The following is a 12,754-nucleotide window of genomic DNA, read 5'->3' as shown; positions in this document are numbered from 1 at the left end:
TCTAACATTTTGTTATTATATTAACTAAAAATGTGCTTCTGGCCTATAAAAAGGGGACAACCAAAGGGAAAAAGAACAATTCTTTTGTATTTTTTTAAATACATATTCATATCTACATAATGGATGTAGACTTACATATAAATTAGGAGAGCCTTCTGCAATAAGGTCTCTTAATTTCTAGTAATTCATTTTTTTTTTTTTTATACTGGTTTTAGTTTCAATGGCTTCATTAGGTTGAATCATTTTATCAACGACTATTATCAGTTATATGCTAATAAAGAATGGGGTTGTGATGTCATTTACAAGAATACTTATAATTGATATTGTTTAACGGATGCAAAGAGGTAGCAAAAATTCGATGTAATTTGTAAAATAATTTTTTTAAAAAATTTGAACATGGATTGATTGATTGAATTTTACAATGACTTAAAGAAAAAAATTAATTTTATTAGAATAGAAAACTTATTAAATTAGGATACTAGTTTCATTAGAATTAGAAATATTAATTTATTACAAATTTTAAGAAACTGAGAGTATTAAAATAAGTTTGTTTCATCCTAAATGCTTAATTAATTTAAAATTAAAATAGGACTTTTAAAACTATAAAGAAAATTAATATTTATAAAAAATTATTAAATAAATGAGATTAAGAATCTTTATTTCACATGCATAAGACTTTTATGTGACTCTTACAACATTTTGCCTGTCACCAAATAAGTTACCATTCTATGTGTCATGTCATTCTCTTGTGTTTGACTTATTACTTTCATGTTTTTTATGCTTTTTATCTTACTACCCTCTTTCTATAGTCCTTTATTATTCTTCTCCACCAGAAATGCAAGTTATCATTGTGAACTTATATTTCCTTTGAGTTGGAAATGTTTCCTTACACATATGCTCCCAAACTTAATCACCTTGTTCAAATACCACTTTCTTACGCCTTTTACTAGCTTGAGTTGCATATTACTTAGTTCTCATAAAGTTGTCTAACAAATTCAACCTTATTTTTTCCATCTATACTCACTTATTTCTCAAAAGGTAATGGTATCAAATTCAATGGAGTCAATGGATTAAATACATAAATGACCTCAAATAGAGAGGAATTTGTCATTGAAGGTACATTCATATAGTAAGCAAACTCTATATGTGACAATCACCTCTCCCTACTTCGTAAGTTCTTTTGAATAATAGAATGCAATAAGGTAGTTAAAGTCCTATTAACTATTTCCGTTTTCCCATTAGTTTGTAGATGACAAGTAGTAAAAAGTAACAACTTATTTCCCAATTTTCCTCACAAAATACTTACAAAAAAAATACCTACCCTACAAAGTTTTCCAAAAATAGTTTAGGAACTTCACATCTTGATTTGCAACTGTTGTCATTGACAATCCATGAAGTTTCACAAACTCCTTGAAGAATAAATCAACAATGTTTGTTACATCATTGGTTTTGTGACATGGTATGAAGTGAGCCATCTTCAAAAATTGTGAACTAGAACAAACATAGAATTTCGACCTTTTTTGGACCTAGGTAAACCCAATACAAAATCTATAGAAATATTACTCCAAAGTTCACTTGGTATGGGCAAAGACGTATGCAAACTAAGGGGGAAAACTTTAGACTTAGGGTGCCTACATCTTATGCACTTCTCACAAATTCACTCAATATCTCTCCTCATGTGTGGCCAAAAGAAATGCTTATCTAACACATTTAAAGTCTTCTAACACCAAAATGTCCCATTAAACCACCCTCATGTGCTTCTCTAATTAACAACTTTCTTAAAGATCTTTGAAGGATATATAATCTATTTTCTCTAAATAGATATCCTTCATACCTACAGAACATCCTAAAGGTAGTCTTCTCACAAGCAATATGAGATAATGCATTCTCTACAATGTTTTTGTAACACCTATATGTATATCTCGAGGGTAAAATAGTCTTTACTATGAGTTTAATTGTTGTATGAATGAGTTAATATGGATTTTAAGTCAAAGTATGAGTTTTGAGTGACATATGACTATGTATAAAGAGACCATGCCTATGTGTCATTACCATGTTAATTGGCTAAGGTGAAATCGTGTAAATTTAAATTGAGTAATACACGACCATGTGTGATGGAGCACACACTTGTGTATAGTGTTACATGTTTCTAGTTTTATAAAATGCACATTGCTGCATTTTGGAGATTTTTATTCCTATCCCTGAACGAACAATTACAGAGAGAGAGAGTGGGGTGTTGAAGTTTGTTGACCAAGCTAAATTTTGATAGCTCTAGTGATCGTTTTCTAGTGGCGTGGTAAGAGAAAACCTAAAGAGAAGGGAGCCTACTTGTGCACTTCAACTTCTGTGGATTAGAGGTTAGTAGGACCATTCCTATCCATTCATTGCGATGCTTTTCATGTTGGATGAAGGTTATTCCCTTTGTTGAGTTGTTCTTAAATGAGTGTTGATGATATGCAGCATGTATTGATGAGATGATCAAAACTTGTATATTAATCCTAATCTAGGTTTAATTGTCATGCGTTATTTTGTTTTTTTTGTGTGTTTAGGCTATGGAAATCTCTTAATAATTAAGGTGTGGTAATTAGTTCAGGTACATATTGAAATAGAAAAGATAGCTAAAAAATTATGATTTGAAGTTATGCCTTAAGATTGAATATATTCATGAATTTTATAGGTTGTTAGTCAAGTGAATTCATTATATTATCATATTTTGAAATATATGCATATTTCATTAGAGTATTGATATTTGAAAGCATTATGTCATGCCCAAGTATGGTTGGTTGTTTGAGAGACTATATCAGATTAAGATGTGAAATTAGGTTAGCACTCTGATTTATGGGTTCGACACATAATCGTGTGGTATGGGACATATGCTCTGTATGCGAACTCTAGTATTCAAGATGAGTTCCTCTGGTGTTTTGATGATCGTTGGATGTCATTGATGGTAAGCGATCAACTAGTACATGTAGATTTCCCATATAGTTTTAACACAATTGTGTGTGGTGAAATAACTAAAATGCCCCTGAGAAGTAGTGCAATCGAGACGAGAGTAGAAAAGGAAAGTTCAATAATATTAGGAAACGACATATACCCGTGTAGACAAGAACACACCTCCATGTGTTTAAGAAAATGCCACATGAAAAGATAACTGTGTGTGAGAAATAAAGGGATATAACTTCGTGTGTCAAGAGGCACACATCTGTGTGTTTAAAGCAGAATAAAGAAAAAAGAAAGAGAATTAGGTTGAGAACCTATAGGTCATCTCGAATGATAGTATAGAGATCCTAGGTATATAGTAGTACTTTATGTGCCTAAGGGATAATTTTCAACAAGGCACAAGCTGAGTTAAATTAAGGCTCAAGCTGCATACATGCTAGACATCAAAAGGGTCATTATAAGAAGACATCGTGGTATACATTTCCTACACCGCTCGTAGTAGGGCACATCTATAGTAGGATACCATACTTGTAGTAGGGTACTAACTAGTAAATGTGTCCAGTTGAGACATAGCTTTGATGTAGTGGAATAGAGAGAAAACATATGGTTAATGTGTTAAATCCTTGTATTTGATTTTATCTGATCGACCTAGTATATAGTTTTAGTTTTAACTTCTAGATATAGATTCTTTGAGCGAATAAGTTATGGTCATACTAGATAGGGATCCAAAGAGTGATTCCTTAGTGACCAAACTGGATATAATTCGATCCAAGAGTTAAGATATATAGCTAAATATTCTCTATAGTACAATATAAGCACATAATTGGTAAATACAACCCACCATTATCTTTATGAGAGTTTAATATTGACTTTGAATAAGGGTGTTTCTCTCATTTTTTATTTATTCAACTTTTCGAGTTTCTTTAATTTTTATGTATCTGGGCATATGTGAATCCTAACAGGAAGATCAAAGCGATGATACGTTCAAGATGGAACTTTATATTTTATCAAATAATTTATAACATAAATCACATTGTTTTTTTACTTAACATTTATAATCTCCACGAGGTTCTTTTTGATTATTTTTATTTAAAATTTTACTGTACATTCTCAATATATCATCAAATAAATCAAAATAAAAACACGTAAGATTAACATGAGTTTGAAAATAATCACATTAATTACATATTTGAAGATATTAATAAATTGGTGGGTTGCGTTATTATGATAGGAGAGGGATTTTTTGACTTAATTAGTAGTAGATTTGCGTCTAGTTGATCTCCTATAAGAGTTAGTTTGAGTTTTATTTAAATTTAAAATAATCAATTTGAGATTAAATTTGATTCACTCAAATAAAAAACATTGAAATAAAAAAAATTTGTTAAAAAATAGAAAGAATTATCAATAAGATAAGTTTCGGTACAACAACACCAACGAGATATTAATCATGATTAGCATACCTTGAACTAAAATTTTTCGACTCAAACTCATCTTATTCGTGCCAAATGACAATCTAGATTTGATTCGATTCGGTTTATATCTACCTATAATTGTAATGCTAAGATGGCCAACTTAGTTCTTTTTAGTAGTGTTTTTAAAATTAAACCAAATTAATTGGTTCAATCGGTTAAACCGTGAACCAATCTACATTTTGATTCGGTTTCATAATCTAATCTGGTCTATATATAAATATTGATTTGTTTGAAATTCAATCAAATTTGATAAACCCCTTGAACTAAAAAATCTATTTAAAACCAATAATTTGTAATTGCTTTTTTTATTTATGTAATAGAATGTTAATTGTTTTATGTTTAAAAAATATGATAAATATTTGATATTTAAAAAAAATATATATAATAGTTTAATATTAAATCAATCGAGCCATAAACTATAGAGATGATAGATTTTGATCACTAATCTAATTTTTAAAACATTGTTTTTTACATACATAAATCCTTATAAGCTCAAATTTTCCCATTCACACATTAATAAAATATTCGTAAATTTGCATCAAATATCCTACGTACGACGTCGTGCCATATGTCACACTTACATGTGACTCTCAAAATTTAAATATTAACTAGCTTGTTAGTCAATAAACGTGTTAACGTGGGTATATATTAATTCATTTAACTTGCATTTAATGCATTGGATATCTTTTGTATGCGTTTGACTTTTTTCTCATAATGGAATTTAAGTAATTTTGTAAAAATTAATACATGAGTTTTCTATTTAAATATCTTACGAGCTTTATTGTACATTTTTTAAATAATCAATATTCAAATAGTCGATCTAGTATGTCTTCCTCCAAAGGGCAGCACTTTTAGAGTGAATATTATAAGTTAGTATCAGAGCATAATTTTGGTACCTAAAAGATGTCTTTCACGCCGCACTAACCATACTTGCAGCCTATCACCATAAGTAAAAAATTTATTATACTTACTAAATTTATATAGAGACTCATAGTTGTGGGTTTTGTAAAAAAATGAGGCGAACTAAACCTAACACTAGAAATAATTAGATCGAGAACCTACAGGGGACTTATAGTTAGAGGGTAGTATCCCAAGTTCCCTAAGCAGGTTTAAGTGCTAATGATGTTGAAACATATTCAAAGAGATGTTCAGAGAGCAAGAAGGTGTTTTAACTTGTTAATGTATGCCCTAGAAACAATTCATATTGTTAGTTTCAAGGTATTTCTTCTTATATATAATCTTCTAAATAATTTATTAAAAGAAAAGTAGTTTTTTGTTCATATGCAAAAGTTGTTTCCTTTATTTTGCGATAATATAAAGTATGTGTATGAACTGTCCGAATGACTCATTTAATACAAACTAAATCATTGAATTGTTCCTTATAGATGTGATATAAATTGGGCAATTATATCACATAATAGGTATACGAAATATCTCTGTTGAATGCTATGAGATGACATTAGTGCGAGTGATGATAATGGTCATATTATTAGGGTATCTGTATGGATTAACAATTAGAGAATTGTTTTTTGAATATGACCAATAACAATAAGTCACATGGTCATTAAATTGCAGTTAATGACTTATCCTAAGATCATACTAGTATATGAAGCAATCCTTAACCTAAAATGTTATGATCGGATTTGATACAGATATGTGTGATTCATGTGATGTATATATATGGGGTTAACCACATCTTGTAAAAAAAACTATACTGGTCACACGCTATTTGTATGTAGAGATGAATAATGGTCAAGATGAGATTCGTTGACATAGAAAGTACTGAGTTCTAAATATTTGTTTATTCGATCCGAATATGAATTCTAAAGCGAACATCAATAAATATTGAAAATTGAATCTTTGGCTAGAGTGTTATGTAAGTCATACCAAAGATGTTCGTTATGACGGGTCTGAATATTTAAATCGATGATTTGTAAAGAACCAAAATTATGACTTTGACGATCCATAAGTCCAAAATCGATCTGGTTTGATAAAGTATTTCTTCATTATGGGTTAAAGGCTATGACACATTGCTATATGTTTACCATATTGTTTAGTTTCTGGATACACTTTTGGATTATACAAAAAGGGACTCATGGCTACACCACAATGAACCTAAAAGGTCACACCAATAAACCAAATTTTCAAGAGGGAGAATTAATTATCTAGGGATGACTAGCACTTTCCTGAGGATAATAAAAATCATATAAAATGTTATATGGGTGAAAATAATAATATTTTAAAATTCAAGATGTTAGTAAGATGAAATTAGTATGGCTAAGGTATATATTTGATATACATGCATGGCAAGACATGAAATTATGAATTTGTTAGGCCAAATAAGAAATTCATAAGTGGAATGCCAAGTTCATTAGATTGATATGTTATTCAGGCATCTTAGTTAGCTAGCCCAATGGGTTGCATGCCATGTGCGCAAGGCACAATAGTTAGTGACAGGCAAGGTGTCTTATGCTTTCACTGAGGCATCAGATAAGTTAATTTCAACTTAAGCCTGATAACCTTTGTAGATGACCTATGTTAGAGCACGAAGGTGTTAAGATGCTACCATAAGAAGATTCAGAAATGAAATGCCAAATTTATCAGCTTTATGTGTTATATAGAGTATTGCAGTTAATTAGCCCAATAAACCATAGGGTGTTGTGCAAGGCACGATGTTAAGTGGATACACAAGGTATCATGTATTTTCATTAGGACATCAAAGATGTCGAGATCAGTTTAGGCCTTAGTAGACTATGTGAAATTGCTTATGTATACAGGGCATAAGGATGTCGAGAATAAATGGATGGACAAGGTAATAAGCCAAAAACATCTACTTCAACCACAAGGATATTTAACGATTGAACACTAAGATTTCAGTTTTATGCTTTGTATAGAGTATTGAGTTGTCACCAACTTATTGAGTGCTTTCACTCATACGTTCCTTTTTATGGTCTTGCAGGTAGAGGCGAGTAGCGATGTATACAGGGGAGCTAGCAATCTAATCGAGTTGTTGCATGAGGGCGAATGACAAGACTATCATTTTAGAATTTTGATGTTATTCATACATTGATTTCTAAATTATGCATTATAGAGACTTACGATTATTTTTAGACATTTGGGTTGTAATAATGGAGAATTTTACTACATTTAAAGTATATATTTAGTTTACACCTTTTTGCTCACATTTTAGATTTAAGGTATTATTGTCATGTTGTTTTCCACTGTTTTAAATAAAGATATCAAATTGAACATGTCTCTCAGGTCATATTCCATGTAGGGGTATGTTTCTAGAGAAGGGTGTTGCGAAGAGCACAAGTGACACTTGTCAATTTTTGGGAAATATGTTAGTCTTGTGATTTTCAAAGGAACAAAACTTGGTGGCAACTTTTATTATGAAAGCCGAATACATTTTTGTGGTTAGTTGTTGTACATAACTTTTATGGATGAGACAACAATTAATGGACTTTGATTTTGAAATGAAAAATATTCCAATATTTTGTGATAATACAAGTGCCTTCCAACTTTCTAAAAATCTTATATTGCATTCTAGAACAAAACACATATTAGGGATCATTTTTTTGCATGATCATGTCAGTAAAGGTGATATCAAAATTAAATTTATTTATACAACTAATCAACTTGCTGATATTTTTCCTAAGCTACTTGACAAAGATAGATTTTGCTTCATAAGAAAGGAGCTTGGGATGATCGAAGCAAATCAAGTAAATGCATAATGTTTTCAATTCTATGAATCATGTTTGCAATAATATTTTATGCCATACAAGTTGACTTTGTGATATTTGTGCTTATTGTATGCTATTTGAATTAAATGTGAATGTTTGTGATTATTTGAGAGTGCATTTACATTTACATGGCATAAACATTTAATGCAAATTCAAATCAAATCAATTTGAACTTGTGTTCAAAGTTGATCGAATGTCAAATTACATCAAATGTCTTTAAATCGGTCAAAATATCCAAAATTCATGTTTTGAGACATTTTGGTCATTACAATATTGAGTTATTTCTGTAAAAATATCTGATATGTAAACCTTGTGTAAACATGCGATTTGTGGTGTAAGCGTGCCATCAATCGACTTGACCAAATCTCTAAAAATAGCATTCGAATGGACATTAGGATTGGCTTCAATTTTATGAAGCATAATCAACTTCTTTATTAATTTAAAAAAAAATTGGCATAACCGATATGCTTAGATTGAGCTACCCATGCCATTGTGTATATAAAAGAAGGATGTTTTGTTTTTCAACATTCTTCGAAATAAATAACAAATTAATAATATATTATTATTATATATAAAGGCATAGGTGACATACTAACAGTGAGTTGCCCGTGCTGTCTTATTTTATAAAAGAAAAGCTTTTTCCCAATTTGTTAGTTCATTTCCCAGTTGGCACACCTTTCTGAAAATTGAAATCCTTAATTTTCTTTCTTCTTGTCTTCGACAATCCTTACAAAAATCCTTCGTTCTCTGCTTAAAAATTTCGTAAAGGACTATACTTACATAATATTAGCATCATCTTACATCTTCCCATCCATGAATGTTTGCTCTAATTAGCTCAACCTAAACTTCTTGCCAGCGAGTCTTTAATCTTGCATTGGTTCCTTATAGTTTCGACGAGTTTTCAAGTTTCAAGCTTTATTTTTTGTTTCAAGTTTGTAGTTACTTCTCAATCTACTCATGTTAAAGTTGGTAATTATATTATTGTTATTGAAAATGATAAACAAAAGAAGTGTTCGGAAGTAATTAGTCATAGAAATATTCATATGGGTAAAAAAGTTTGTTTGCCTATCATAGTGGAAATCGGGATTGCCAATGAATTTATGGAAATAATGAATAGAATGAAGTGGAAGAACTTGTTTTTCATGAAACATGATGTTTACTAGAATTTGGTACATAAGTTCTATAGTTTCTTGAAATTGAAAAAGGATGCCAAAAATAATAATGTGGATTATACTATGAGTTTTGGACTGTGTGGTCAGTTTCATAAGGTCACTTTAAAACTGCTTACAAGATATTTAGAATATGACTGTGAAGGGATGTTGAATACCTTTGTAAACATCAATCAATCTAATGCTTGGGCCGAATGAAAAGACTATTTCTACAGAAATTTTTTTCAGCATCAAGAGTAGTCAGCATAAGGAAAGAAATCTGTGGCATTAGACAGCAGAGTAGAGAGTCTTTATACGAATATTGGGAGCGCTTTAAAAACTTTGTGTAAGCTGTCCACATCACCAAATTAGTGACTAGCTGTTATTCAATATTTCTACGAAGGACTCCTATCAAATGAGAGAAATATGATTGAGGCAGCGAATGGTGGAGCATTGGCTGACAAAACACCTGAAGCAGCCTATAATTTAATTGCAAATATCACATCAAATTCACAACAATTTGGGAATAGATTAGACCATTCATCTCGGCGTGTCAATGAGGTAAATGTATTTTCTCTTGAAAGACAACTTGATGATCTAACTACTCTTGTACGTCAAATGGTTGTAGGAAAAACAGAGACAACAAAGGTTTGCAAAATTTGTTCAATGGGAGGGTATCCAACTGATATATATCCAACACTTTAAGAGGACTACTCTGAACATGCTAATGCAGTAAGCGAATTTTTAGGACAGTAGCAGCAAAATCATAATTATAATCCTTATTCGAATACCTACAACTCAGGTTGGAGAGATCATCCTAATTTTTGTTATAGGAATGCAAATGTGAATCAGCCTTCGAATAATTTTCAGCCATACCAGAAGCCTTATATTCCTAGACAACAGCAACCAACCTAAAATTCTGATTCAGGTACATCTTTTGAGAATATTGTTAAAACTATGGCTACTAACACTGTGAAATTTCAGTAGGAAACCAGAACCAACATTCAAAATTTAGAGAATCAAATGAGTCAGATGGCTACTACAATCAGTACGCTGGAAGCACAAAATTCAAGCAAACTGTCATCACAAACCGTGGTAAACCCAAAGGAGAATACTAGTGCCATAGTGTTGAGAAGTGGAAAAGAGATAAAGATGCCAATTAAAGAACCACCTGTACCAACACAGCAAGCAGAAAACAAAGAGGAAGCGACAGCAGAAAATAATTCTTCCAAAAAGGTAATAATAGGTAAATATCCTTCTTTCAGCAAATACAAACCTATTCCTCCTTTTCCTGAAGCTTTAAAACTGAAGTATGAAAGCAATACGGATTTATATGACACCTTTCGGAAGTGTGAAGTTAATATCCCACTTTTTGATGCAATAAAACAAGTGCCTCGCTATGCTAAATTTTTGAAAGAGCTATGTACATTGAAAAGGAAGCAAAGACTCAAAAGGTATGAAAAAATAAGGGTAGGAGAAAATGTTTCAGCCATAATTTGTAAAAATCTTCCTGAAAAATGCAAAGATCCAGGTATGTTTTGCATCCCTTACACAATAGGAGGCATAAAAATTGAAAAAACCATGTTAGATTTAGGAGCATCTATTAATGTAATGTCATATTCCATTTATTCTACTCTTAATCTTGGACCTCTAGAACAAACTAGTGTAGTTATTTAGTTGACCGATAGATCGAATGCATATCCAAAAGGGTTAATTGAAGATGTTCTTGTTCAGGTTAATGATAAATTAATTTTTCCAGCTCATTTTTCTGTTCTTGACATAAAAAATAATGACCAATCTGCACCTATTTTGCTAAGAAGACCCTTTTTGAAAACAACTAAAACGAAAATTAATGTTCATAAAGGCACACTGACCATGGAGTTTGATGGTGAAGCTGTCCAATTTAATATTTATGATGTTATGAAATATCCTGATGTGGATTTTCCTGTGTATTCGGTTGATTTAATTGATTCTCTAGCATAAGAAATTTTTGATGATGAAGATGAGTTGGAAGCAGCTAATCATGAAAATATTTTAAAAGAAAGAGATTAATCTAAATTAATTTCAGATGTGCAAAATGCAATGGCAGAGATGAATGAGTGCAGAGAGCTAAAAAATACAGGTAATTTATCTTATATTGAGCTGTTAGTGTCTAATGAAAAATTGGTACCTTTTGTTTTGCAGGCACCAAAGCTGGAGTTGAAACCTCTTTCAAATCACCTAAAATATATGTACCTTGGAGATGGGGAGACCTTACCAGTGATTATTTCCAGCAAGTTAAATAAGCAACAAAAAGAAAAACCAGTGTAGATTCTGAAAAGCATAAAACAGCGATAGGATGGACCATTGCTGATATAAAAGGAATCAGTCCCTCTACTTACATGCATCAAATTCATCTTGAAGAGGGAGCTAAACCAATTTGACAGCCACAAAGAAGGCTGAATCCACCAATGATGGAAGTGGTAAAAAAGGAAATTTTGAAGTTGCTTCAAGCCGGAGTAATTTATCCAATTTCAAACAGCGAATAGGTCAGCCCTGTTCAAGTTATACCGAAGAAGACGAGCATTACAGTGGTAAAAAATCAGAATAATGAATTGGTACCTACTCGAGTTCAGAATGGGTGATGGGTTTGTATAGATTATAGGAAATTAAATTCAGTAACCCGTAAAGATCACTTTCTGTTGCCATTTATTGATCAAATATTGGAAAGGCTAGTTGGCCGAGCTTACTATTGTTTTCTAGATGGCTTTTCAAGATATTTTCATATTGCAATTGCTCCCAAAGATCAAGAGAAGACAATTTTCACATGCCCATTTGGAACTTTTGCATATTGACGAATGTTATTCGAAGCTTGTAATGCGTCGGCTACTTTTCAAAGGTGTATGGTGAGTATATTTTCAGATTATGTTGAGCACATTATAGAAATTTTTATGGAAAATTTTATTGTTCATGGGGACTCATTTGATAATTGTTTGCACAATCTCATATTTGTTTTACAAAGATGCTTTGAAACTAACCTTATTTTAAATTTTGAAAAATATCATTTTATGGTTGAGTAAGGAATAGTTTTGGGGCATGTAGTTTCAGCTAGGGGTATTGAGGTAGATAAGGCTAAAATTGATATTGTTCAATCTTTACCTTACCCCGCTAATGTGCGGGAAGTTCGTTCTTTCCTTGGCCATGCAGGTTTTTACCAACGCTTCATTAAAGATTTTTCGCATATTGCATTGCTATTGTGCAAGTTGCTGCAGAAAAATGTGGCTTTTGAGTTTAATGAAAGCTGTAAAAATGCATTTGACAAGTTGAAGCAGTTGCTGACTTCTGCACCAATAATCCAGCCACCTGACTGGAGTCTCCTATTTGAAATAATGTGTGACGCAAGTGATTACGTCGTAGGAGTTGTTTTAGGGCAACGAGTTGGAAGGGTGTCGCATGCTATATATTATGCCTC

At 31.5% G+C, this 12,754-nt stretch overlaps 1 non-coding gene across 1 annotated transcript; it reads right to left on the bottom strand.

The window, feature by feature from the left end:
• Window positions 1-9,566: 9,566 nt before the first annotated feature.
• Window positions 9,567-9,672, bottom strand: LOC123196117. Its single transcript, XR_006497607.1, has one exon. It is a non-coding gene; the product is annotated as a small nucleolar RNA R71 (small nucleolar RNA).
• Window positions 9,673-12,754: the final 3,082 nt, after the last annotated feature.

The sequence above is a fragment of the Mangifera indica genome, chromosome 1, assembly GCF_011075055.1.
Source record: "Mangifera indica cultivar Alphonso chromosome 1, CATAS_Mindica_2.1, whole genome shotgun sequence".
Classification (NCBI taxonomy): Eukaryota; Viridiplantae; Streptophyta; class Magnoliopsida; order Sapindales; family Anacardiaceae; genus Mangifera; species Mangifera indica.
Note: the sequence above shows the minus strand (reverse complement) of the source record. Positions and strands in the feature narration are given on the sequence as shown.